This window comes from Lichenostomus cassidix, chromosome 2, assembly GCF_008360975.1.
Source record: "Lichenostomus cassidix isolate B80296 chromosome 2, HeHo_3.0, whole genome shotgun sequence".
In the NCBI taxonomy this organism is placed as follows: domain Eukaryota; kingdom Metazoa; phylum Chordata; class Aves; order Passeriformes; family Meliphagidae; genus Lichenostomus; species Lichenostomus cassidix.
Window position 1 is genome coordinate 73,877,279 of NC_139482.1, and position 26,464 is coordinate 73,903,742.

General features: G+C 34.9%; 1 long non-coding RNA gene across 1 annotated transcript; it reads right to left on the reverse strand.

Moving 5' to 3' along the window:
• Positions 1-395: 395 nt before the first annotated feature.
• On the reverse strand, positions 396-24,036 carry LOC146441637 (uncharacterized). The gene is made up of 3 exons (XR_014850463.1): positions 23,937-24,036; positions 6,708-6,787; positions 396-915 (listed from the first exon to the last, which is right to left on the reverse strand). It is a non-coding gene; the product is annotated as an uncharacterized LOC146441637 (long non-coding RNA).
• Positions 24,037-26,464: the final 2,428 nt, after the last annotated feature.

Here is a 26,464-nt window from a genome sequence, read left to right on the forward strand (position 1 = left end):
CTTTGCTAGCATGTGATAGAGTCTTCTGTATTTTACTCAGAAAAAAAAAAAGTAATGCATTATCAGCAGTGCAAGAAAACAAGAGAATAGAATATTTTTTGTTAGAAGTGTCATTCTTTCTTGCCACATCCTGCAACCTTCAAAATCTCCCCCTGAGTAAGCTTCATGCTTCTTCGGAGTAAAAGCCACCTTCTCACTTTCAAAAAGGAAAATCATGGACATACAGGACAAAGGTAAATAATGTAAATAAATGCAACGACTCTCTACTCCAAGTTGTTACTGCTTTTATTTTAAAAATTCTATTGTTTTCACATAATTTTCTTCCTATATGATTAGATGGTTTGCTCTGGGCATTCATTCCACATCTTCTGTACTCTAAAAATACATATCACAGCTTTTAGGAGTTGAATGACTTGGAGCTTATATTTGTCATTTACGGTAAAATATCTTCACACAGTTTATTAGCTTGTGGGGTTTTCTGAGCCCTGTAGTATATTCTGGACCCAAGATTACTTCCAGTAGAATACTATCCCTTTCATTTGTGACAGTATCAGCCTGTTAGTAAGACATACAGTAGTATAAAATACCCTAGGATGCCTATTAGCCCTCAGAGTGAAGACATAAAGTTGACATGTGTTAATTTTGCCTGCCAGTTTGCATCAGTTTGTAATGAATGGATGTGATATATTGTGGTGTCATGAAGACAAGTATTGGAGTTTTCTATCAATAGACACTTAATCTGCTTTCTTAACAGTTTAACTGAACAGATCCTCCTTCGCTTTTCTCACCTAGAGCGTGATAACATGAGTGTTAACATCACTCAATAAAGAAAATGCCATCGAAGCTCAGAAAATATGGGATAGAGGAGAACATTTCTTTTTTCAGTTCATGTAGGCCATTCTGTCCAGGGACTTCCTAGAAAACACAACAGTGCAAAACATGACCTCTTTACCATCTCTCCCATATTTTAGATCACTTGCTTCTATAGATACACAGTCTTGAAAAGTGCTTTTCAAAATGCAGCCACAGAAGGTTACAAGTACAGCTCTTGCTTTAAACATGGCATCTAATTTCTTTAACACCTTTTCAACATTATTATAGATGTATATATAAATATCACTATATTTGTAAGTACCTTTTTAGATTTCACTGACTGTAATATTTTGACAAAATATAGATTGAGCATCTTGTGAGATCTGTTTGTTTATTTTCCACTGACTGGCTTTTCTAGCCCAGAATCCACTAAAACCTAGCATCATTTTGCTCTGAGCACAAAACATTCATGAACTACAGCTAAACCCAGGCCTCTGTTAATTTAGGACATTGTCTCTAGCCATTTTGTCTCCTTGATGCAATTGTAAAAACCCATCATATTACCACTAAAGTCTTTGACTGCAAATAACTTTATCTGTTTTATAACCTTTATTTACTTTTTGCTTGCAGGATTTAATGGACTGTGTACTCTTATTTTCTTGTCTTTTCTTATTTTTCATGTCCACCCTCATTCATCTTCTGACATCTATGACATCTTCTTGCTTCAATGCCTCATTTTTTCTAGCTATCCCTTTTATTCTTCTGCAGACTATTCCTTCCTGTTTGTTCTGCATTAAAGTGTTTTACATTATAACTGAGTGAGTTCAGTAAATTTTCTGCATGTAATCCAGTAAATGGAGTCTAATTATTTCCAGTTACATAGTTTTCATGCCTCAGTTTCATTACAGTAAGTAATTGGAAATTTGATGATCAAATAGTCACATCCAGTGCCTGTTCAAATACAGTTGGACTTGAAGGGATAACAGAATTGAAGAGTTTGTGACCGTCCTGAAGATTAATTCTGTGAGCAATAATAATCTAACAAACATTTCTTCCCTGTCCAAAACATGATTCCATGAATTCTGATGATCTACAGAACTACATCTGTATTTAACAAGAGACATTGGAGGTATGTGGCATATATTGAAATATCTAATGAAATAAAAATTTACTTATTTACTCAAACAAACTGAATGTATTTATATTCCTGTGTTACCATCTGTGTAGTATTAATAGCATTAGCCATTTTAAATACTACCTAATTTTGAAACAGACTACATTTAGTACCTAAATATATGCGATGTATATTGTAAAAGAAATCTTATAATGTGGAGTAAAAGTATAAGCTTTGAGTACCTTTAAAAAGCTAGGACATGTTTTCCAAACAGGTTAGGTGTCCTGAGTTATGTAGAAAACAATGGACAAGAAATTGTCTGGTTCTGAATCCATCTTCCATGTTAGATACATATGCAAGATGGTCCATTGTAATTGAAATATTTCTTACCAAATCATAGAGGTGAGCTCTGTGGTATTATCAGCTGGGACTATATACTCATAAGGGAATATGACTGATTACTGCTTCTAGTTGCCAGACATGTTTGTGACTAAGTAGATTCTTCGAGGAAGGAACAGTCCTATGACTTGGTCTCTAGTATTCTGTTTCTCAGTACTCACTGGTGTACCCTCTGCGACACAGACTTTTTTACTGGGGTGGTCAAATTGTAAACCAATATAACTGATGTGAACATAAATGAATAATGCAACATGACTGCAAAAATCATGAATGGAAGAATTGGGAGAGTGATAGTCACAATTTTTTGTAATTTCAGCCAGGGATTTTCAAAGTGATTTCTTCTAATATTTGCAAAATATTCAAATTTTAAAAAAAAATTTAGGCTCAAATTGCAGTTTGATTCAACCAATAAATATCTAGAAATCCCTATTCTACCTCAATCTTCAATATCAGTATTGTTATGTTCTGGGAACATTCTACTAAATTACTGCCACTCCACTCCTCCCCTCTCACGTATAGTATTTTTTTCCACAGAACCTTGATGGTTCTTTCCATGTAAAGAAAGACAGGAGGACTGCAGACTATTTCCTAGTCCTAGATCATCAGTAAAGAAATGGATCCCAGAGTCCTGGAAGGAGTCTCAGGAGATTGTCTTCCCCATACAACTGTCTCAAGCAATGAAAATCTGCAAACTAGTAAATTTCGAAGGATGTTTGTGTGACTTGTTCTTACTGCTGAAAAGATTTTCCAAATGTCTGACTGAATACTCTGCACATCTGCCATGCATACAAAGCAAATATTTCTGGAGATCTTAAAACTATCAACGTTCCCTTGGACCCTCAAATATTCAGTCTTGGCTATCTATTTCAGACTTCTGGGTAAACAAAACACATTTTTTATACTTCCCATTTGTCCTACTTGCTGTCCACTGGACTCTGCCAAAGCAACTACTGTCTTTTCTAAAATCTAAAACCATCTAGAAGCTTATATTTCTACTTTATACATTCCAGTGTGCTCAACTTCTTAACAATAGCATGACCCTTCTCTAGCTTGAAATTCACTTTAGCTCATGGCTGGTACCTAACAAGATGATATTTCTTCTATATTTATGCAGCTGATTAATCCTGTTAACATGTAGCATTTTGTACTTCCCTCTCAAATTTCATCCCAGGTTTTTCAGCTAATTGGTTTAATTTGTCAAAATAATTTTCAATTCCAATCTTGTCCTTCAATAAATTTGCTATCTCTCCTAGTTTGGTAGTGTTTCCAAATTTAATTGGCACACTCTCTTTTGTCAATTTCTCCTTCTAGCCCCAGCCCTGTGGGTCCCATTCCTTATGTCTGAAATCACAAAGTAAACACTAAAAATATTTCTAAAATATCTCCTGTGGCCAATTATATTCTTACCACAATATTAATGCATATTAAGGTCAAAGATGAGTAATATAAAGGAATCACTTATGCACTTAAATTATGTTACATTACACAGAGGGCATTTATAAATATTGGATAATGCTAGAAATTTAGATTACAACCTTACAACAGTATTACAAGTAAAAATAATAAATTATATTTTCTATTTATGAACTTCTTATGAATTATGTTAGAGCATCTTAAATAAATAAAAAATTATGTCTTTATCATTGTTGCAAATTGAGTGGTGTAAGCTTCAGGTATAATTCACTATTAACTGGATCTAGAAGAACATTCAATATTTACTTTTGTGTCACATTCCCCTTAACAATTAGAGTGAAAAGTGAATACAAAAATGTAAACTACTTAATTGACGGGAATGGCAAAGACATTTTAGAAATAAACAAACAATATTCATCAAGCTATCTTGAAAGTATCTAATTTTTCATGTGTTTATGTCATCCAGGATTATACTGATGTTCCAATGCTAAGGTTTTATTTACTCTTGTTTTTTCCTTCTTTTCTCATGTGCTGTTTATTTCAGTTCTTACGTGATTTCTGTACACTTCTAAAGCTGCCGGTATGTGCACATGCATCATAAATATCTTTTGTGTGATATCTCCTTTCTGTGATTAGCCAAGGTCCTACCTTCAAAGATTTTACAGTAATGTTGAATAATTGTCATCTGATCTTAAAGAAAGGCTTTTTTTCTTCCCCGTCAAATAGAGTGTGGTGTTTCTTTAAAGCATAAGGGATCAAAGTACTTTCTAATTTCATCTAAAGAACCTGTGGATATTCTCATCCATGTAAATGTCTAATTTTTTTTTTTTTTTAATCCTAATACAACTTTGGCTTCAATGATTAGCAGCAAGGAGCCATTCCACAGCATGTTATGAATTTCCTGTTTGTCATATCTCATGGCAGAACACCTCTGACTAAATCAGATGATTTTTTAGAGCCAAGGAAAGTATTCTCTCTTTTATTCTACCTATCTTAAAGCCTGTTTGTTGAGCTATGTCAGAGTATCCAAGGGTACTCTGCTGCTTAAGTGAAGCCCCAAATAAACCAGACAATGAATGACAATCCAGTGCTCCAAAAAACAGGCCCCACTTTTTTCTGACTCCTTTCTAGCACAATTCAGTTCCTGGTCTGTGCTTAGTTTGCTTTTTCATTAGAAGAACTTTTAATTTAAAATACAGTAATGCAGTAATAATGACTCTCCTATCTGGAGTATTTAACTATAGAGAATGTTACAAAGTTTTACAAAAACTCACACACTGGAAGAAAATCTGCAAAGGCATACTTCCTAAACTGCCCTTATTCTAGTGTACCAAGATGAAAATACGGTCAGAATTGCCTTTCCTATGTGCAAACACTTGTATTTATAGAAGAAACGCAACCAGAAAAGTGAGATGTTATGATGAAGAAATAAATGTATCTTTATTTTTCTAGACATCAGGAAAATTATGCTAATAGAGAAGCGTAAATATTTTTACACATGCAACTGTTCCTACTTAAAAATGGACTGTTTTTATTTGAAGTCATGGAAACAAGATTGGATAGAGTCATAATGAATGTGCATGAACTTTAAATCAAATCTGTGAACTAGCAGCTGAAAGAGACTAAAGAAAATGAGTATATTAAATTCAGCATGATGTCTGAACTGCTGCACTGATAAGTACAATGAGCAGCCACAATCTTCAGAAGGGTTATTATCAATGACCTAAGCAAATTAACAGACATCCCCTGGGAGGGGAGACAAAGTAATCAGTTGATTGCCGCGGAATCTGGGTGAGTACTTTTTCCATCTTCAGTGAAGGAGAAGGACAAAATGAAGTACCCAGTCAGTAGGTCTGACAGTTCTGACAGGAAAATGACATTCTGAGTAGCAAAAGACCCCAATCAGGTCTATGAAGGTAACTACCCAACACCTCTTTCAGAAATCACCCACAATAAAAAAATCCACAAAATGGCAACATTTGTTATGATCACCAAGAAACACACTTGGAAGAATAATTTTACCTGCTGTGTGATGTTTCTACTGTGCCTCAAATTACTTTAAGTAATCCAGTCTACCTTTTATCCCAACTTCAACAACAAAAATCTTGCCATCATTTTATTTATTTCTTATGTGTAGACTCCTATATGAAATTATTTCAGTATTTCTTCAGAGGGGACAATTTTCCTCTTTTTTTTTTTCCTGTCAACAGAAACTTGTTATGGCTACTTTTATTTCCAAACAGTCATACTCAACAACAGAAATTACTGTAATTGAAGTTTTGTACACTTACCTTTCTGAGGTTGCATTCCGAAGACACAATTTTCCCATTTTTTTCCACCAGTATCTCTAAAATTCAGAAGTATACTGTAGCATGATAATTGAATTGACACTCGTTTCAAGATTAACTACTGTGTTTAAAACACTTGCAAAAGTAATGAAAAATTTAATGTAGCTTAAAATTTTGAATAGATTTCTGTACATGTACATGGTTATAAGCTGCACTGAATTAAAGAGATTTACAGGACTGGCTTCCATCTATGAGTGTATTTTTAACACAATTTTTGTTGTTTATAAATCCTGTGTGACTGATTTTTTGCAATTAGGTTTCAAGAAAATGAGATGGACTTCATGGATTCTCCAGGGGTTTTTATTTACAGGTTTTAGTAAGCATTTTTTGGGTCAAAATTTTACTGTTGCTCTATAGCATATAGTTTTATTAAGCACGAGTATGTAAGCATAACAATCGTGGATGTCTCTGAAAAGAAGGGAATTAATTTCTGAGTTGTTTGTTTTTATGTAATTTTCAGAGGTGGTATAGAACACCTGAATTATTAGCAGAATGTAGGTTTTTTTTTTTTTTAAGCTAGATTTTCAAGGAAAGAATTGAAACTTCTAAAAGGCATGGTTAGTATAAGTGCATTTGATACTCATTCTATTCCCTGATAATCCTGCCTGCAAATATCTTACCTCTAGTCATATTGAAAGGCAATGGATGGCATCAGAGAATGCAATAACACTGCTCCCCCAAATGATCCATATCCTTAAACCTGGAATGGAGAAATATTATTTTTTCCCATGGACTAGTAGACTGAGGAGATATCTATTTTTCTCACCATTTGGTTTAATGAGGTGTTCTCTTGCTAGACTCTATATGGTGCTCTAACTGCAACCTTCGTAATCATGTGCTAAAAAAAAAGAAAAAGTAGACCACATATCATAGATGTATGGTGGTGTTTTTACATATTTCTCAGCACTCTTAAAGTAGCAGTTCAATAATAAACTCAGTTGGAAACCAGACTCTGAAAGTCAAACACACAAAAGCAGGATAAAAGGGGAATATTACAGCCCTCTTTCAAACTTACCACCCATTGCAACATATCTCTTATCTTAAATTGGTCTGGTTTATCTGCCTGACATTGTGCTATGGATCCTCCAGAAGTACCAGGACAGCTTTCCCAGAGTACTGAGGGTTTCTAAAGACTGCTCAGTGCAGGAAAAATAATGTGAATGCTCTCCTACAGCACCTTCTGCAAAAGGTAAAATATTTCCATGGAATTTTCCAAAATAAGGATCTATGATGAAAATCTCCTATCTTCTATCACAGTTCTCTGAAACTTTCTAGATAAAAGCTCCCAGAACTGCTTTTTAAAAATGTTTTAGTCTTTCTTCAGGCTACATCATATCAGACAACAGCAGAGGAGATGGGTAAGTCTTGAAATCATTTGCAATTCTAATACCTTCGTGTGTCCTATAGTTGACATTATACTGTACTCTGTATTCTCAGGTATGCTCTGCAAACAGCTCTGATGGAATCCCGGATCTTTGTTGGCCTCACATCGTAAGAAACATGTTTTCATTACTGTAAACTAACTAATGAACAAAACCCAAAGTCGCAGAAGTTCCCTCTACAACCCAAAGAAGAATGACTACTGGGAGCAACCTGTGATAAGTACTCAGAGTAGGCTACAAAGTGGCATAAAAACTAAGTTGTAAGTTCCTGGAAAAGGAAGAGGGCTAAAATACTCCAATAATTAAAGGTGAGAGGAGGGAAACCAACAACAAACAGACAGTAAGCTATGATGCTATTTCTGCTTTTAAGCTCTTTGATCTATTGCTGTGTCTAGAATAACTTACTGTAACAGAAATCATGGACCAATTTATTTACAAGAACATAGCAGTGACTTGGGATAAAAATTTCATTGTAAAAAAGCATTTTACAACAACTATAGGAAAAAAAACCCCAAGAACAAATAAGACACATGCCCATAGATCCTGAGCTCATCTAGAGGATGCTTACCTGTGTCAATTGAAACACAGATCCACCTCTCCTAATAATTTTCTTCAAGGAGGTTTCTTCTTAATGATACAGAAACCTCAAAAGAAGATGATGTATTGGTGATGTAAATTCTTTCTCCTCCCTTGCTGAAGCATTTTCTCAAAAGTAGAAGTGGGGCAGCATCTGCCCTGCTATCCATCCTTACTTATTCAGAACATCTCTACATTGGATGGTCCATTTAAATAGAATTAATCTCTGAGTACAAGTTTTATGGGTAATGTTTCTAATGGTGAGATGGGTGAAAGGGAAGTCACAGGACTTTCTCTTTTTCCACCACAACTAGATGATAACTACAGAGCATAAATTAATATGACCTCATATCTGTGATTTCTCTCCTACACATAAGCATGTACAGTTGTCTCTCACTGAATTATAATGATACAAAAATTCAGCAAAATGGGAATAGAGTATTTTTTTTTCAGTTTGAGTCATCATCTTGGTGACATTTTTCTTAAACACAGACTGAAATTAGACTCTCAAAGATCTCAGTGTAACCATGCATCTGTTCTTAAAATTTTCACATCTCTTGCTACTTTCATTAACTAGATTTCAATCTTTTTTTCTCCATTAATCAACTGAAGTTATTAATTTCCTTCCATATACTTACTTCAGAATTTATCATAGTATAATGTACAAATTATAAATAAACAATTGATTTTAAAACATTTTTGAAGCACACAAGGTGTTTTTAAATGGAAATATTGATTAGCATCTATTTTATGTAGCATACAAATACTGAGGCACATATTTCTTATTGTTTGTTTGGCCTTTAATGCTGCTGAGAATAAAAGGTAGAAGCTTTACATGAAGCCTGGATCATCAGATGCAGAAGTGAGCCTTAAAATGGCTGCTTCTACAACTTAAGTAAGATGCTATTGACAGGGACATGTTGTCCCAAACTGAGCAGCCTATTTATTTACCAAGGGTGGCTTGGGGCAGAAGTAACTCTTTGTCTGCCAAATTAAAGGGTCTATTTTTTGTGGCGTTCCTTAGCCTTAGCATTTCCACAGCTACATTCTCAACTGGTTAGGCATTGTTTATGCTTGTGTGTATAAAATGAGAAGTTGAAGGTTCACTAGAGTACAGCTGAGAGTGGGAATAATCAGGTCTTCACCCTGGTGTTAAGGGGCTCATGCAAGAGGTAAGGAGCAGAGGTTGGTTCCAGACTCAGCTCTACAGTCCCTGACCGTGCCTGGCACACATCTAAAATTCCTTGACACTGAGTCAAACTGGCAAGATGTGTGCTATATTCATACTACTAAGTGCTCTCTATCTTATTCAAATCACCCTTTTATCTCTCCAAATAGTGCCTTGGAAGCATGGATTGTCTTGGGTCAAGCCTTGGTCAAGACTGCTCTCTCAATTTATCAGAACAGATGATAAAGTACAGAGACCAGAAATATTTCCTCTCACTTTCTGATTTATCAATATTAATTAAGATGTTGTATTTAATCTAATGACTGTTTCAGCTAAAATTAATAAAATATTAATTTAATTAAATCACATCCATACAACTGTTACAGATTCTATTACAAAGGGGAAGCAGGCAAGTACATGCTTAAATAAAAATACCACTAGGACAAGAAAGAAAATTATGATTATATTAAGGTTTCAATTAAGATTACATTAGATTCAAAATATTTCATCACCTAAAGTACTATAACTGTCAATCAAAACAAGTTATGACGCTAAAAGATATTGTTACAATGTAGACCCACCTTGGGAAATTTAAAGAGGAGCCTTACTCCTTTCAGTTTATGAATCTCATAAGGGTTTACAAGATTAAGTGCAAGATGCTGCAGCTGGGTCATGGCAAGCCCTGGTATCAATACAGGCAAAGGAATGAAGGGATTGAGAGCAGCTGTGCTAAGAAAGACTTTGGGGTGCTGGTGGATGAGAGTCTGGATGTGAGCCAGCAATGGGTACTTGCAGCCCAGAAAGCCAATGGTGTCCTGGGCTGCAGGGCCAGCAGGGAGAGGGAGGGGATTCTGCCCCTCTGCTCTGCTCTGCACTCCATGGAGTGCTGCATGGGGTCCAGCTCTGGGGTCCCAGCACAGAAAGGACATGGACCTGTTGGAATGAGTCCAGAGGAGGGACACCAAGTTGAACAGAGGAATAGAGCACTTCTCCTTCAAAGAAAAGCTGAGAGAATTTGAACTGTTCAGTCTGGAAAAGTCTGCAGGGTGACCTTATTGAGGCCTTCCAGTACCTGAAGGGAACCTAAAAGACAGATGGAGAGGGACGTTTTACAAGGGCACGTTGGGACAGGACAAGGGGGAATGGCTTCAATCTAGAAAGTAGTTTTATGTTAAATGGTAGGAAGAAGTATTTATTGTGAGGGTTGTGATTCAACCCAGAGAAGCTGCGGATGCTCCATCCTTGGGAAGTGTTCAATGCCGGATTGAATGGGGCTTAGTGCAACTTAGTTTAGTGGAAGGTATCCCTGGTCATGGCAGTTGGGTTGAATCTAAATTATCTTTAAGGTCCCTTACAACCCAAATCATTCTAATATTCTATGATTTTATATCCCAGACAGAGTTATAACTAAATGCAGCCTACTGACTTAGGTAATCACAAGCAAAATTATCTACAGATTGCCAGCATCACTTCTTTTTGTGAGTTTCACTATTATAGTTTGTTCAAGACAGCAATTGTATCTCCTTTATTTTGTGAGAAGCCCTGTGTCACATTAGAGTACTTTTGTTTGCTTATTTTCCTTCCATTCACAAAGGTATACAGATTATTATCTCACCCTGAACCCAAGGCTGACTGTTAATTTTACATGATAGCAATCTTTCAAAAAAACAACATGTTTAAGCCAGAAAGAGCTACTGACATTATAATGGTTGACACTTAGTGTTCATCTTACAATACTGGATTGCCCACATCTATACTCTAACATATCCTGCACAGAAAAAGAAAAATCAGAGTAACAGGAGATACAATCAGAAAAAAAGTAATTTAGTTTTCAGGATCTTTAACTCACAAAGTTATTACTTACTAGAGGTTGAAGGCTTAAAATACAGGTGATTTCTTTTATCAATGTTTGGATAGGTGAGACACTTGATTTAAGAGTTTCACTTGCTGTCCCAACACCAATTTAGAGAAGAAAGAGTAGATAGATTCAGCTGGTTTTATGACAGGGGGAAAAAAAAGGAGAAAAATGATTCAACAACTTTTGCCAGTGATGTTTTATAGGGATTATTCCTGGTTTATTCTGCTTCAGTAATAATAATCTTCCATGAATTTATGACAAATTAGATTAGTTGAAATTTTAAACTAGGAAAAAGTCATCCTCTTAACATATCACCTAAATTCATAACAATTATCATCGCCTTGTGATACCACTGCAAAATATGTCTCTGCTCAGTTCCCTGCTGACACTTCCTTTCTTGTATCTGTCATTTGGCTATGTCTTATACCATACTAAATTCTAGAGATGTGCTTTTTTTTTGTTGGTTTTTTTTTTTCTTTTTTTTTACTTTTCCGTTTTTGGCACTTTTTAATTAGCATTTTATGTAGTGCAAAGTCATGTATCTCAGAAAAAGCTCATTTATTATGCTTGGTCAGTTTCTTTTATGACTTAAATGTCTGAAGTCAGAGGAGAAAATCTATCTGGAGGCAATTATTTATCGTAACATTAAAAGTCCAGAAGTAATATATATATATATATATATATATATATATATATATTATTTTTTTAAGATATTCCAGAATCAACTTTTCCTTTTACTGTTCTACCTGGGATACATATCAGACAGTCAGAATAACTGACCTTTCCTTTTTCTTTTTCCTTTTAAGTGTCCTCAAATTTCTCACAAACTTTGTTGTATGATCATGGAATCTAACATTTCAGTGGTCTCCATGGGGATGTTTACCATATTATTTTGTAATCTTGACCAATCTCAGATGCATCTGTATTCTATATTTTGTTCCAAAAAGGCAAGAAACCATTTTAATCTACCTTTCCAATACTCCAACCTGCTTTGAAAATATGGAAGTACTGATGATGATTGCTAAAGAAGTTTCTTAATCATTAAAGAACATTTCATGGCAGCTGCTTTCTTTCATGCTTCAAAATTTTCAGATGTACTCTTTCTATCTTTTTCTTCTGTAAAAGACAGGCTTTGTGTGATTTGTTGTTTCTTTTTTCTGAATTCCATTTTTTTTTTTTGTTAGACATTGTAGTTTCCAATGAATTTGTTTCTCATCCACATACTCCCCAATGAGAGATTATTAAAAAAAAAACCCAACAAACTCCCTTTTTGCCAGAAATATTTTAATGTAGTTATCTTTGTCCATTTGAAATTTCTCCTCTCTTTTCAGTAGGAAAAAAATGTTTTTGCACGAGCATACACATGCTTATAAGAGGCTCTATATACAGTTGCATTTTGGTGTTGTGTAAAGTGATAGTGTGTAATTTACAGTAAAGATGAGGTTTAAACACTGTTATTAATAATTATATTAAATGTTTAAAATGGGGATGTAACCTACATATGCGTGCAATAAATAAAAATTCACTCACTATCTAAAATATACATAAAGGAGCAATCAAATCAATGTTCTTCATAACTGTGCTTTTATATACTTCAGAGCAGAGAACATATAAAAAATTATAAGTTACATGAAAAGAATATTTAAATTTCTTTCTTTTCTAAAGATAATATATTGTTCTTTGTGTTCATTATGCCCTACAGGTATAAAATGTTTCTGTTTTTAAAACTAAAGCAAAAGTAAGAGCGAATAAGTAATCACTCAATTACATGACACAATTTTAAAATCTTCATTTAACAAGCATACTTTTTAAAAATATCTTTATCTAGACCTGGTTATCACTCTATGGTTTGATCACAGATGTGTCACCTTCATCTCAATAGTATGTGTGTGATCAAAATAGTAGTTCTGTAAAGAGGTAGTTCTCAAATAAATCAAAGGACTTCCAAAAATTCATTATACAGATGTGACATTATGAAACATAAATAAGTAGGAAAGTAAGGCAGTGAGGAAAATAGTGAAAGTAAGCTTGAGATCTGTTTGCAAATCCTTGTAAAAAAGGAAAAAGAAATCACAGAGGGAAGTATATTTATACTAAACTATGGTAGGATCATATTTTTCTTCATTACTCAATCCTGTGTCCTGCTTTAGTTTGATCATTTAGTTGAGCACAAAGATCTACAACTCTCAACTTGGTTTGGTCCACTTAACTATGGCAACACATGCTAGACCAAGATTTAAAGGACCTGTTACAGGTTAGTATAAGTGAGATTGTTTCCTGTCAAGTGGTTCAGAATTCCAAAATATGAGAGGTTCAGCATACTCTGTTTTCAAATTAAAGGAACATACCCTTCATCAGTCCTGAAAATTTCTTGACCTGAATATTTTTATAACCATACACTTTTTATAGTATACTTTAGGTAGGCATGGGCTGTATCATGGTACAGAAATCATATGCAGTTTTTAATCGAGTGACTTATATTCCACAATTTTTTTCAAAGATTTATTTGGAAAATATGTTGAAACATACAAGGTTCATTTTCTCCCCCTCCTTTTAAACTATAAAAATATTTACAGGGAGACAAACAGACAAAAAAAAAAAAAAAAGACAAGAGAGTGCCTATTCCCATGATAGAGTAATGAAAGCACTTCATTTTGAAAAGTTGGTACAGAGTGGAAATGTATGTGCTATTTACAGGAACTTCAGCAGGACTTTTATGTGGAGCTTAACATTATTTGCCTCACCTAAAGTAAAAAGCAATATGGATTACACTTAGTAAGCCAAAGGTTTGACAGAAAACTGAGAAGTAATAAAAAATCAATGCAAGTGCTTGGGCTCAATGAAAACTAAATATAATTAAAGCCAAATCTTGGAGGAAAGCAAGTACCTTTTTTGAGCAATGAACACTAATATGACATATAAACATGAACATATTCAGAGACTTTTATATTCCTGTGCTTTCTGGGTTTGAGCATTTTGCAGTAGCTCCACAGTACCCTGATGGAGTGCTGTCCTGGTAGCAGTGCTATAGCTGTCAAATGTAAGAATTAAATCATTCCTGCTATTCTGCGGCAAATGGAATCACCTGTCATGAAAACATGTGACAATATTTACAGTTGAAGACTCCTTTCTTACAACTACTGGGAAAAAAAAAAAGGTGAGAAAAAAAAGGCAGAAAATGAATTCAATATTGTAAAAGTGGTAGCTTTCCCCTCAAAAATCACATTAGAACTGATTTACTTTTCCCTTTCCTAAAAAAAAAGTGTTACAGTCCAGTATTCATTAAATGCACAAATGAATTTTAAAACTAGAATTTATTCTCAAAGACAAGCACAAGACTTTTTTTATCCAACAGCATAAGGCAAATGGAGCTCTAGTAGATTGATGGAATCTCAGCAAAGGAGTTGTTGTGTCCAGTTCTCTCATTTATCTCACTTGATACTGCACTCTTGAGCTATGATAAAACTTTTCATCCAATTAGAGCCCACAAGGAACATAGAATCATAGAAGGGTCTGGGTTGGAAAGGACCTTAAAGATAATTTAGTTCCAACCTTTCTGTCATGGCCAGGGCCATCTTCCACTAGACCAGGTTGCTCAGGTCTCCATCCAACTGGATATAGGAGGAAAAGACATCAGCAAGGCAGTAATCTGTGAGCAGATGGGAAACATTTGAAAAGGTGATAATTTAGAATAGAGAAATGAATGCGTCATGATTCCTCATACTGATGGGTTCCAAAAGCTCAGGACAATGTGCTAGAAAAATTAAGTTAAGGGCATCTAAAGAATGAGACCAGAAGAAAAGATTTAGAATGATGATATCTTGCGAATTTGGGAGAACAGTGATAAAACAAATTCAGATTCCTAGTGATTATTTAAAAATGTAGAAGGCAGAACAAGAGACGTCAGACTTGAAAATACTCTTATAAAATGATGAATGTCTAGAAGAAGGAGGTTTTCAGTGCTGATGAAATAAATAAATAGAAAGGCTTCAAGTCACGCGTTCAAATACAGACTAGAACATAGAGCAAGAAATAAGTGTTAGAATGTGTCATAAAGGCAGTTTCAGATGGAGTGGATGACATGGAAAATGAAGGAGTATGACCCGAGTACAAACAGAAAAATAATGAAAGCCATTTATTTAACCCATCATTTAGAAATGGAAGGAGTGTGCATTGTTGTTTATGGAGCAAAGAGGGTCAGTAGTCACATGAGACACAGGAGAAATGTCTTGAAATAACTGACTGCAGATGCCTCTCTGTTTATAAAATTAGTTGCCTGTACTTAATATGCACAGTCATACAGTCTGAAGTTCTAACCAACTTCCTACTTTGTGAACACATTATTGCCAATATTACAGATTAATATAATGCAACCACAGTGCACTCCATAATTTTTTTTTAAAGAAGAAGTATTGGTAAGATGCTATTGTAGTTTATTTTCAGTCAATTTGACAGTTTTTCTTTCTAGCTTGACTATTCCTAGAGGCTTATTTTAGACTGAAATGACAATGTGATATACAACTTCTTGATCATCCTTGCAAGGTGTTGCTTGCCTTATTATCAGATGAATATATTTCCTCAGCTTTCCCTCAAAGAAGGAAAAATGCCTCTGATCTACAAATAATTGCCTTAATGAGCTGATGAAACCTTACTGGTTGTTTACTTATACATTAACATTTAAGTAACATGAAATTTAACATGATTATTAAACAAATCTTCAAAATACATATGATAGTAGCCAATAAAGGCAAAAATTATAGGAATAGCCACCATCATGAATGTTATAATGCTCCCAACGAAGGACTCCAGATGCTGACCACTCAGAGTAGCAAACTCCACCTCTAACACTAGTGTGAAAACACCAGCTCCAGGATCTAGTGGAGAAAAGGTGATTGTAACACCTAGAAAAGTGCTAGAAACTGAGTGAGTTACAATTTTAATTGAGTTTTTGCTATCACTATGACTTTTTCTGAATATGAGTACTCTACCTGCATTATTACTCTCTTTTTTCCTGTAATAATTTTATCAAGACTATTAAGACTTTACTAGCAGTAAATTGTTGGCTCTACTTGTATATCTGTAAATTGTGTCTGCTTTTTTGCCTCTAAACAATACTTTGAATGCAGCAACAATACCTTTGCATTGAAGTTTTTAAATTTCATGTGGGAAAAAATCTCTTAAATTCCTTATGTTTACTGGAGGGCTATACAGTCATATTCTGGATTGAATGGTGGTAATTGATGACATTGTTTGCATTAAAAAGTATAGGAATAAATAAAGTGTGTAAAGCTCTAATTGATCCCCTATATTATACGTAAGACTTCTTGAAGAATTTGAAATGTTGAGATGTGTACTTATGGCAACTTGCATTTTCCCTGTACTCTTTTCTACTCACAAAAAGCTGCAATTCTAGATTATTATATGATATTGATGTAGTCACCTACATTTCTCTTCCAAGGGAGTTTCTGGATATGTTTTATTTTTCATTTGTTTGTGAAATCAACTTTTTAATTGCACTTCTAATGCAATAGCAAAAACTAGCAAAATTCTAAAAAAGGTGAGCTAAATAATATTTCACTCAGCTGTACTTACAATTATTTTGAGGCCATTTATCAAGCTTACATCCCCCATGCAGGTCCCTTTCCATGTATTTTCAGTGCTCTACTGCTTCTTATGGTCAAGGGCCTCTGTAGAGAACTTCAAATATTTTTAGAAAACACTTATTCCTCAGTAGTTTTAAGTTTCAATCTTTAAGATTATGAGAATGTTAGTCAATCTGTTCAAGACCTTTGTGAAATATGTTCTAGTTTGTAAAGACAAATCAAACAGCATAAATGAATTTTCCAAAGAAATAGAGAGAAATGGTGTGAGGTAATATTTGCATTCCAAAGTTTTTTGATCTTGCCAGATTAATAGCATCCCACACAGAAAGAAAAGAATATGGGCACAACAGTTCTATAACTTGCCATGAAAGCTATTTCTTCCAATGCAAAACAAGGTCATTATGTTAATATCTGTACATAGAGATAAACAGAAGAGGGAGAGGATAAATTGTGGCCAATCATATTGTAAATGTGATATTTCTGAATGTATGACCATTGCTTTCAGAAGAGGAATACTGGATGCTTTTCAAATTCACCAGAATTTAAAACAGAAAAATACAATCCACAATCCATCTTTACCTTGTTTTTGTTATATCAGTAGGATGTGAATTAGCATAAATCTTTAATAAGGAAGCTAACAGAGTAAAACTTATAGCTTGTAGTACAGGGACTTGCTAGCCCAGGGAGAGAGTGAGCAATGTGTTATGTCGGGGAAAACAGTATGGGATTAGTCTAAAGTGGCACACTTTCATTTTTCTTCACCATTTAGGTGACAGAGCAGCACATCTTTAATCCTGAACCTGTAGGTTATAGAATGTACTTCTATATATGCATAATTCCACAGGTGTATGCCTTATTCCAGAAAGAAAGTTCCTCTTCCTCTAAAATGGCTCCAAGTGGAGTTTTCTAACGGGGCTTGAATCTCCATGGGTATTTAATGAAGCAGGTTTACAGATCCTCTTCAGCTGAGCAAAATTTTCCTGAGGAAAATATACATTCTCTGGAGGTCTTTTTTTGCCTGCTATATTTCAGGTGTCTGTAGCAGTTTTTTATTATAAGTCTTTGGGAAAAAGGAAAAAAAAAAGTCATTTACAGTGATTAATGTTAGCCACACAAAACAGGAGCAATCAGCTTGCCATTTTACATAACATACATATCACTCAGCTCTATTTCACAAACGCACTGCAGCTGTTCTTTAGGTTACTTAAGGCTGATTTAAATATGCAGTTAAGCAGTAATCTCTAATTCCTCTCAAATATTTTGATTTAATCCCTGCTCACATATGGATACTGTTTTTTTCGAAATGTATTTTTGCAGTCTTAAGCAGAAACCATAATTTTGGTTTATTTTCTTTTGCATTGAGATGATATGTTTAGGTGCATAATTAGACCTGCTAGAAGCCACATAAATATCTGTGTCTCTGCCACTTTCTGTTTTAGTTTTTTTGCCTCTGTTTAATAGCTTTCTTGATATTAAATTCTTTTTTTTCTGATGTGTTAAGAATTTCCTATCCAGGCTCGGACAGTTCAGTAAAGAAATCTGAGTCAGAGAGAACTATTCAGGGCTGCCAAGAAACATGAATGTCACCAGAAGCAAATGACAAGACTTTTGGGGATGACAATTGTTTGGAAAATGATCATGAAAGAAACTCTGTTGTCATCCTGCCTCCCAAACAAGAACATGTAGAACATCACGCAATTTAATGTTCTCATGTTTGGAAGTGATGTTCTGTAAGTGGGCTATGGTAGAAGCTACAACTATGCATGTGAGTGTTATTTTTATCGTGTTTTGGATACATACAACACTTTTCTTCTGTATTGTATATAAAGCTCTTATGAAATTGGAAAAAATGAATTGCTTCAGCACAGGTTAACCAAACATGAATTAATTTGTTTTAGACTACTGATTTGTTGATTTTTACAGTTTACATTCAGAAAACCTAAATTTTTATTGTTTTTATACAGCTGTATAGATTATATATATATATATATAATATAAATGAGCAGCTATACATCTTAATCTGTACTGCTACTATAATATCATCATAAAGACTGTAATTCTGTAAGATATTGAAATAGAGATTACTAATTTGACTATTTAATGAAATCTGAAGCATTAATATTGTCCCCTAAGTAGAAAATATAGTGATGTTGATACACTTTTTATGCAGTGTTCAATGCTCTTGACAAAATATTTATATTTAAGGAATATGGAAGATAACATAAAGCCAACATTTATTTTGGTTAATTTTTCAGGCAGTGCTAACTCCTGGTTTGTATCATATTCTCCCCATGGGTGTTTCTATTACCCAAGCATGCTGTAAAGGAATAATATTACTGTGAAACATAAGTAATATTAGTATAAGAAGGACACGGACCTGCTGGAGTGAGTCCAGGAGAAAGCCACAGAGATGATCAGAGGGCTGGAACACCTCTCCTATTACGAGAGAGCTGGGATTTTTCAGCCAAGAGAAGAGCCAGAGTAGTTATTGATTTCATCATTCTGCATATTACACACAAACTAGTCCAAACATGCATCACGAAAAATATTATTGTTACTTTCAAAAATTTGTCCAGAAATGCACAAATTGCTTCAATTTCTTCTTTATTGCATTTATCAAAATCATAATAATTCACATTCTTGCATTCCTTTGTCAAGATATGGTCACTAGTACATATCTATGATGAACTTGGGTGGAATAAGTGCTAAAGTCTTCCGAAACATTTACAAGAGTAAAACATGCAAGTGGAAACATGTACTGAATCTACATATTTTACTGAATTTAGAGTTTTAACATACTACTTCAAAACTTGAACCAAAAATTACACCTAAGAAACTTGTTCACTTCACCACATTTCACCTTTCTTCACATTTTAAAAATATTACTATTATTTCTTCTGATTATTATTATTATTATTGTTATTATTATCATTATTATTATTTTCTGAATGTAAAAAGTACAAAGTCCTATATTCCCAGATTTAAACTATGCCTATAGAAATTAAATCTCAGTCTGTGTAATTCAAAGGTTATTTGTACATTTCTAACCAGGCTGTGGTGTGCCCTTGTCAAGTTAGTGTTTTTCTGTGAAATACAAAATAAGAAACTGTGGCATTGACTTCAGTATATGTTGAAAAACACAATAAAATACTTAGAAGAGAAAGACCCCTGACTGTAATGTTTTCAGTAGTGTTTCTATCTAGATTTCTATCTAGATTTCTATCTCAATTAGTGTTTCAGATATACATCACACCTTTCTTTGCAGTTCAGGTACACTTCTGCAAGCAGAACACAGCAGTTTCATATTTCAGTTCATTACTTAAGTCAAACCCCACGGTATCTCTACAATGTAGGTTTCAATTTATTTTATTCAGTTGATTTCACCTGTCTGGGGAATTCTCTTTGGAATTTAAAACAAGCCCAGAGGGCTGTCTTACTGAAAGATAATAACAAAAAGAGAAAAAGCAGAAAGTTCATGTGCTGAGCAACAGTCATCATTTACCCTTTCAGCATATAACAATATAGTAAATGAATATGATAAACTGTTTCCAAGTAGCAGCAGAGATTTGATAAAATTTTACACAAATATGATACTACTATTTTATACTTTTTAAGTAGCTGACATTTTTTATGGCCTAATTCTTTTTGACAAATGCAAGGCAGAAACTCTCCATTAAATGGGAGAGTAGGCAGAGGTGCTATTTCAACAGTTAAAAGAGTTTTCTGATCTCACAGGATGTTAAAACCATGTCCTAAGAGAAATTTCCTTGACTTATCTATCTTTTCTGGTCATTTTACCATCTCACAGAGTCCTCTGGCAATTGGAGGAGCTGATGCATGAAAAGCTCATACTCAAAATGTCTTTAGTACATTTTGTTTTCTTGGCTTATAATTTACCTTAAAGCAAAGAGAAGCAGCAAGACTAGGAAGCTCTCTAGCTCTATAAAACTGTGTGTTGTAGAATAACCAGGTTTCATGGACCCCCATTTAAAAACATTTAACACAATGGTCTTAGAACTTAGTTTACGCATTCTGCTTTGAAAAGTAATAGGAAGTTCTGAAAGGCTTTCTATCCTCTCAAAGCACAATGAAAAACATAACACGGTTAATAGAACTCTGACAGCAGAATTACAGTAATAATTTATTGAAATAAAAAACCTGTTTTTTTACCAGTGACAATTGGTCTCTTCAATAAAATAAACAAAGTTTTACAGAGCCAAAAGATGGGAAAAAATTCAGAGATAACACAATGTGTCAAAAAGTTAAACAATAAGAATATTTTTATCTGTGAAGCCTCATTAGGAAGGACTATATTTGCTCTAGCGCTTTGCATATGACATGCCATTGGTATAAGCTATTCTCAGCAATCTTAAGATGATAATAAGAGGCAAAATCTTTCTATACTAAAAAACCTAACCCGGTTCTTGTAGACACAAACTTTTTCATCTTGTTCTCTGCAACTGAGATGTTTGCAAGGGTTTTTAACCTTTGAGTGAAATGTCTTTGATATTGTGTTCAGCTTGTAATGAGACAAAGAAGATACCAGAAATGGGACCAAGGGAAAAAGACAGGAAATCGAGCAAGAAAGAATAAGAAACATAGAGCAAAAAAAAAAGTTAAAAATCAAACCCAAAGTACAGTATGAAACAGACAGGGCTTATGTAGCAGTGAGATCCACTCAAGTGAGCTTAGAGTCTGACACAACCAGCAAATCCCCTTGGGTTTGAAGAAACCTTCTGGTTAGGGTGACAGAAGATCATCTTCCCAACAAGCTTTGAGGCTAGCCCCATGAATATGGGTCAGGAATCAGAGGTATTGGTTCTTGGAAGTTCTCCTCCTCTTTATCCCATACATAGTTAATAGCTAGAAAGTTCTTTACCCACAGTGTTATTATTGGTTTTAAAAGTTCTGTATCTGCCCCCTTTGCACTCCTATTCCTCAGTTCATCTGCCAGTCCTGCATCCCTCTTGCCCCTATTAGCCCTCCTGTGTAAACCCCTCCCATCTTTCCATCCCTTTTAACCCCATGCTTGCTTCCGTTCGGGGCTCTCGGCTCTTCGGAACCCAGCTTTCTCTTCTCCCACGTTCCGTCCCGGTCCCAGCTGCCCTCTCCTTCCCGCCGTCCCCACCAATAAACCCTGGTTTCCAAAAGCTGAGAGACTGCATTTCCTTTAATCGCCGAGGCTCCCATTATCCTGCCTTCCAGAAGCCAGCCTGGGCACGGGCTCTCCGCGTTCTGGATGCGCTGCGCCCATGGTAGCATGGAAGCGCCCGGGGGGAATCTCCTTTAGTGGGCTTTTCGGGGTTCTCCTTCCTCTCCAGAATGAGAAAACCTCAGGCTTAACAGTGTATTACATTGAAATTATTTTGAATGTATGTGACAAAAAGAAAGAGATTGCTCCCTGTTACCAGCTCAGAGGCTGCAGTCTGAGTCACACTGTGCTGGAAATGATGACCTCAGGTGTATGAGGTGTAAAGACATCATCGGATAATTGAGAACTTAGAGTGGTAAACATCTTATTGCCTTAAGATTCTTGAACAAAGAAGGGTATTCAGAATTGTAACATTTCTAGAGTGATTTCTTTTAAAGAACACACTCTAAATATGTCATTATGTTATTATTGCCAGCATTTGACTCAACAACATGTGGACGTTTCTCAAACTAAACCTTTTTTTCTGGTTTCTTTGGCATCTGAATATGTTTATAATGAAATACTAGGAAATTATTAACTTTTAATGGAACAGAAAAATATTTAAGTTGAAATTTTATTCATAAAACTCTTGTTTTCACTATAAATGTGCTCATATTTCTGGTAAACACAGGAAAAAATCTGTTTGTAACCAAACATTTTATATTTTTTGAGGTTTTTAAGAATTAAACAATGAAAAACACACTTAGAACCTTGAACATAATAGAAAAGATGTTATTTTGTTCAGAACACATTAACAAAATGGGATATTTTTAAGCGATATTTAAAATTATTCATATATTTTTGGGGTTAGTAGTGTGCAGAATGAACAGTTTCAGACAACAGAGCCTCTACTTTACACGGGAGGCTAATCTAAAGGTCAACACTTATGGAAAAGAACTTGTGAAGGTCAAATGCAGTATGAGAGAAGATTCCAAATAAAATGAACCGTAGGCAAATATAAATACTTCCTTGGACATTTATTACAGAATGTTAATAAAATGAGAAGCCAAATACCAAGCAACCTTTGGGGTTAGACTTTCACGGGCATAAGGATTTCACTACTCTCAAAAAATTTCTGTGGACCTCTTCTTGAAAATGATCAGTTTTGCTATTTGATTTAAATTTATGAGGAAATCCAGAATTTACTGAAGTGTCCTAAATGGTGATCTCAACCATTCTCCATTAGGTAGCAGAATTCACACTCATCAATTCTGTCCTGGGGGAGGTTTCTTGTTACATAATTATTTGTGGTTAGAAATATGCCACCAACTGTACCTATGTATCACTTAAGCTTAGTAGGAGGAAGAAGAGAGACATTAGAAATTGCCCAAGAGAAAAGTGGGACCCTGAAATACATGTTTAATTTCTGCTACTAAGGATATATTATTCTCCATAAAGTAGCTACTTTTATGATCATTTTTCCATAATGTAATCTCATTTATAGAGAAAACAATCCAACATAATACTGGTATAAATCATAAGTATTGCTGGGATTGCTAAACGACACCAAAGCCAGATATAATTGCTAATTAAGTATCTTATAAACACCAGAAATTCCAGACACTGGAAGTGTCTGGAGCAATTCACTCAAGGGGTTGATTTCACAAACTCCAAAACATATTTCCTGTAACAAGGCAGCTAACTGCCTAGGAGTAGTACACATGTTTTACTGTGATCACCATGAAGATACCTCAAGCAACACAGATTTATTTAATATACTTTCATGTCTGACTTTCTTTTCAGGTAGTTCGTGTGAATTTTCAAAATGGCTGTCAGTAGTTCAGACAGTCACATTAAATTTCAGTTCAAGAAGTTACATAGGAGTTTCTTTTACTTTGTGAATAATTTTATATGCACACCACATTTTCACTGTTTATTGTTATAATTATTTTTAAAAATAGGCATTGCACCCCCAGAAAAAGCTAATTTATGAGACATTAGTTTGTTGGCAATGACCTGTTATATGCTACCATACCCTCTTCTAATAAATGCTCATTTCTTTGTGCTTGTTTTTAGCAAATACCATTGGCCAAGATAAGATCTCTGAAAGTTTAACCCAGGTCTTACCTACCTGAGAGTGACTTGATCTTTGTTTATATAGTCTACTTATAGGAGATTTCTTCTCCTTTAGAATGACCTCTTGAATAAAAATAATTTACAGTGGTAAATTGAGTTTATACATAATGGTCACTATTTGGATGTAATATTTATCATACAGACATCAAAATAATTTTATAGAAATTGTTTCTGGGAATCAGATCAGTGTCCTTTATCATCAAAACCCAGTGAAGTCTTGCAGTATGTTGCTCTGTTGTCTGTACTGCATTGTAGTAGTAACACTGTAGTAACACAGACTGCTTAAACTCCCTGCTCTACTCTTTGTTGTGATTTAGGGCACCTTGGACATCAGTGCCAGCACATGCAAGGCACAGTGGTAGATTTCCATAGGCACACAAGGAGGAATTTGCATTAGCTAGCAAAAATGCCATTACACAGCACTGTTGGGCATAAGTACCTGTCCTTTCAATGAGCACCATCTCCAGCCTGACTTGTCACATGCAGAGTTCTGCAAAGATTCAGCTTAGCATAAAGTTTCGTTTTTTGCTGTGAAGAGGCATCTACCAGAGATAGAAATGTCCTCCATAGCAGGGGAGACAGTACTATATTACCTCTCAGCAATAATAAAAGACTAAGTTCATTAAAAAAAAGTATGGTGACCTCTCAAAGAGACATGTTATGAGATGGCAAAGACAGAATTGATAGGGACAAGAAAAGAATTCACTCAAGATCATTGGCTGCTGCTAGAAGGATAAATACTGCCTAGTTCAATGTGTGTCTGGGAGCTGTTTGGTTGTAGCTCACTGTACTGACTCTTGTTGATGTGATTACTGGTTAGTAATGGCTTGAGCTGGTTACACTAACAGCATTTCCCTGCTCTAGAAGCTCAGCTGCCCCAGCAGCAGCCAGTAACTGAATTTTAGGAGTTATTTATCTTTGCCAAATCATGTCACATTTTTTCACTTTCCTTGGTACAAGATACCAATCTTCAGTACCAGCTGGAGCACAAAGCCTCTGAGTTTGGAACCAATACCGGACCGGTGCTATCTGGTGGCTATTGAAGTTTTCCTGTAAAACACAGTGTGTTTTCCCTGTTTCCATTTTTTCTGTGTTTTTCTTGCCCATCGGCAACTGTGCTTGATGTCAAACTGTTCTGAACCACATCAGAAGAATAAGTCTAATCTTACCATGAAATGACTTTTGCATAAATATTCTTCTAGGACAATTCTGTCAGCAACAATATTTATTTGTTTAGCAGATAGCATTAAACCCAACATTAGGACTGACAAATAAATACTTTTAATCTTGAAACCTGCAACAAATTAATGTTATTTGCAACTGAACTCAAACAAGAGTCATCATGAATACTCAAAAATTGTATTTTGAATTGTGGGAGAACTATATTTATTATTGCATGGGAACTTTTCAACCTTAGACTAAAACTAATTTTTATCTTCTTCTAATACTTACATGAACAGCAGGGGAATCTCCCTAAGATTTTGAGCTTAACCTTCTTAGAGGGCATATAACATTTTCTTCCAATTCTTTGTCCTACATAAATTTAGAACACTGACAAACATACTTCCAGTCAGAGCAAAGGCTTGGACAGTCATAGCGCTAAACTGGCTTGCCTTGAGTCTATCTAACACAACTACCCTCTGTTTTTCTTTGCTTCTTTTCTCTATTTCCTTGCCATTATTTGTTCTTTTATTCTGCTTTTGTGTCCCTCTAATCTGTGTTTGTATTATACACTCTTCTTCTGTCAGTTTTATCCATCACTGGTGCCTCCAGTGCTTTGTTTTGCTCTCTTGTAGCATCTGTTCTTCGTGTTAGGCCTGCCACTCTGTATTTTATAGTCCTTCTTTTGCACATTTGCTCTTGGCTTTCTGTAATTTTAGAATATTATAATGCTGTACTAACCCCCTATATCCACCACAACCCCCAAATGAAAAACTTACTCCTCATTTTCAATATTTTCCTACTTTTCCCTTCTACTTTATAATACAGAAAAAAATATTGATTCTGTTTTCTTACTCCAGGACAGAAATAAGAAAATCTGAGGGGGGGAAAGGAGGGAGGGAGGAAGGGAAGGAGGGAGGGAGGAGAAGAAAGGTGTCACTTGTTAGTTCTTCTAAGATCTTATGGGTGTCAGGGGAAGAAAAGAATAGAAAATGGGTTGTACAAGTAAAAAAAAGAAATTAATAGCTCAGAAGCATTTCCTAGGGAGCTGACAAGCAACCTTTCTGTACAAGTTGGCTAGAAGAAGTAATTGCAAGTCATTTGGGCCATATATTGCTCCTTGACTTTCTTTTGAAGCTTCTTTCAGTTACTGTTGACATTCATCTTACCATTACAAACCTGAAGCTCTTCTTTGAGGTTAGTAGAAGCAATTCAGAAAACTGATGTTTTTTTCACACAACTATTGCTCTACTTTTGCTGTAGCTCTGGCAACTAATGGCGTTCACAGTGGGAAACAGTAGAAGCTATTTATTATTTTCTAAACATATCTGGTATAAGAAAAAAAAAAACCTGAACCTGAAG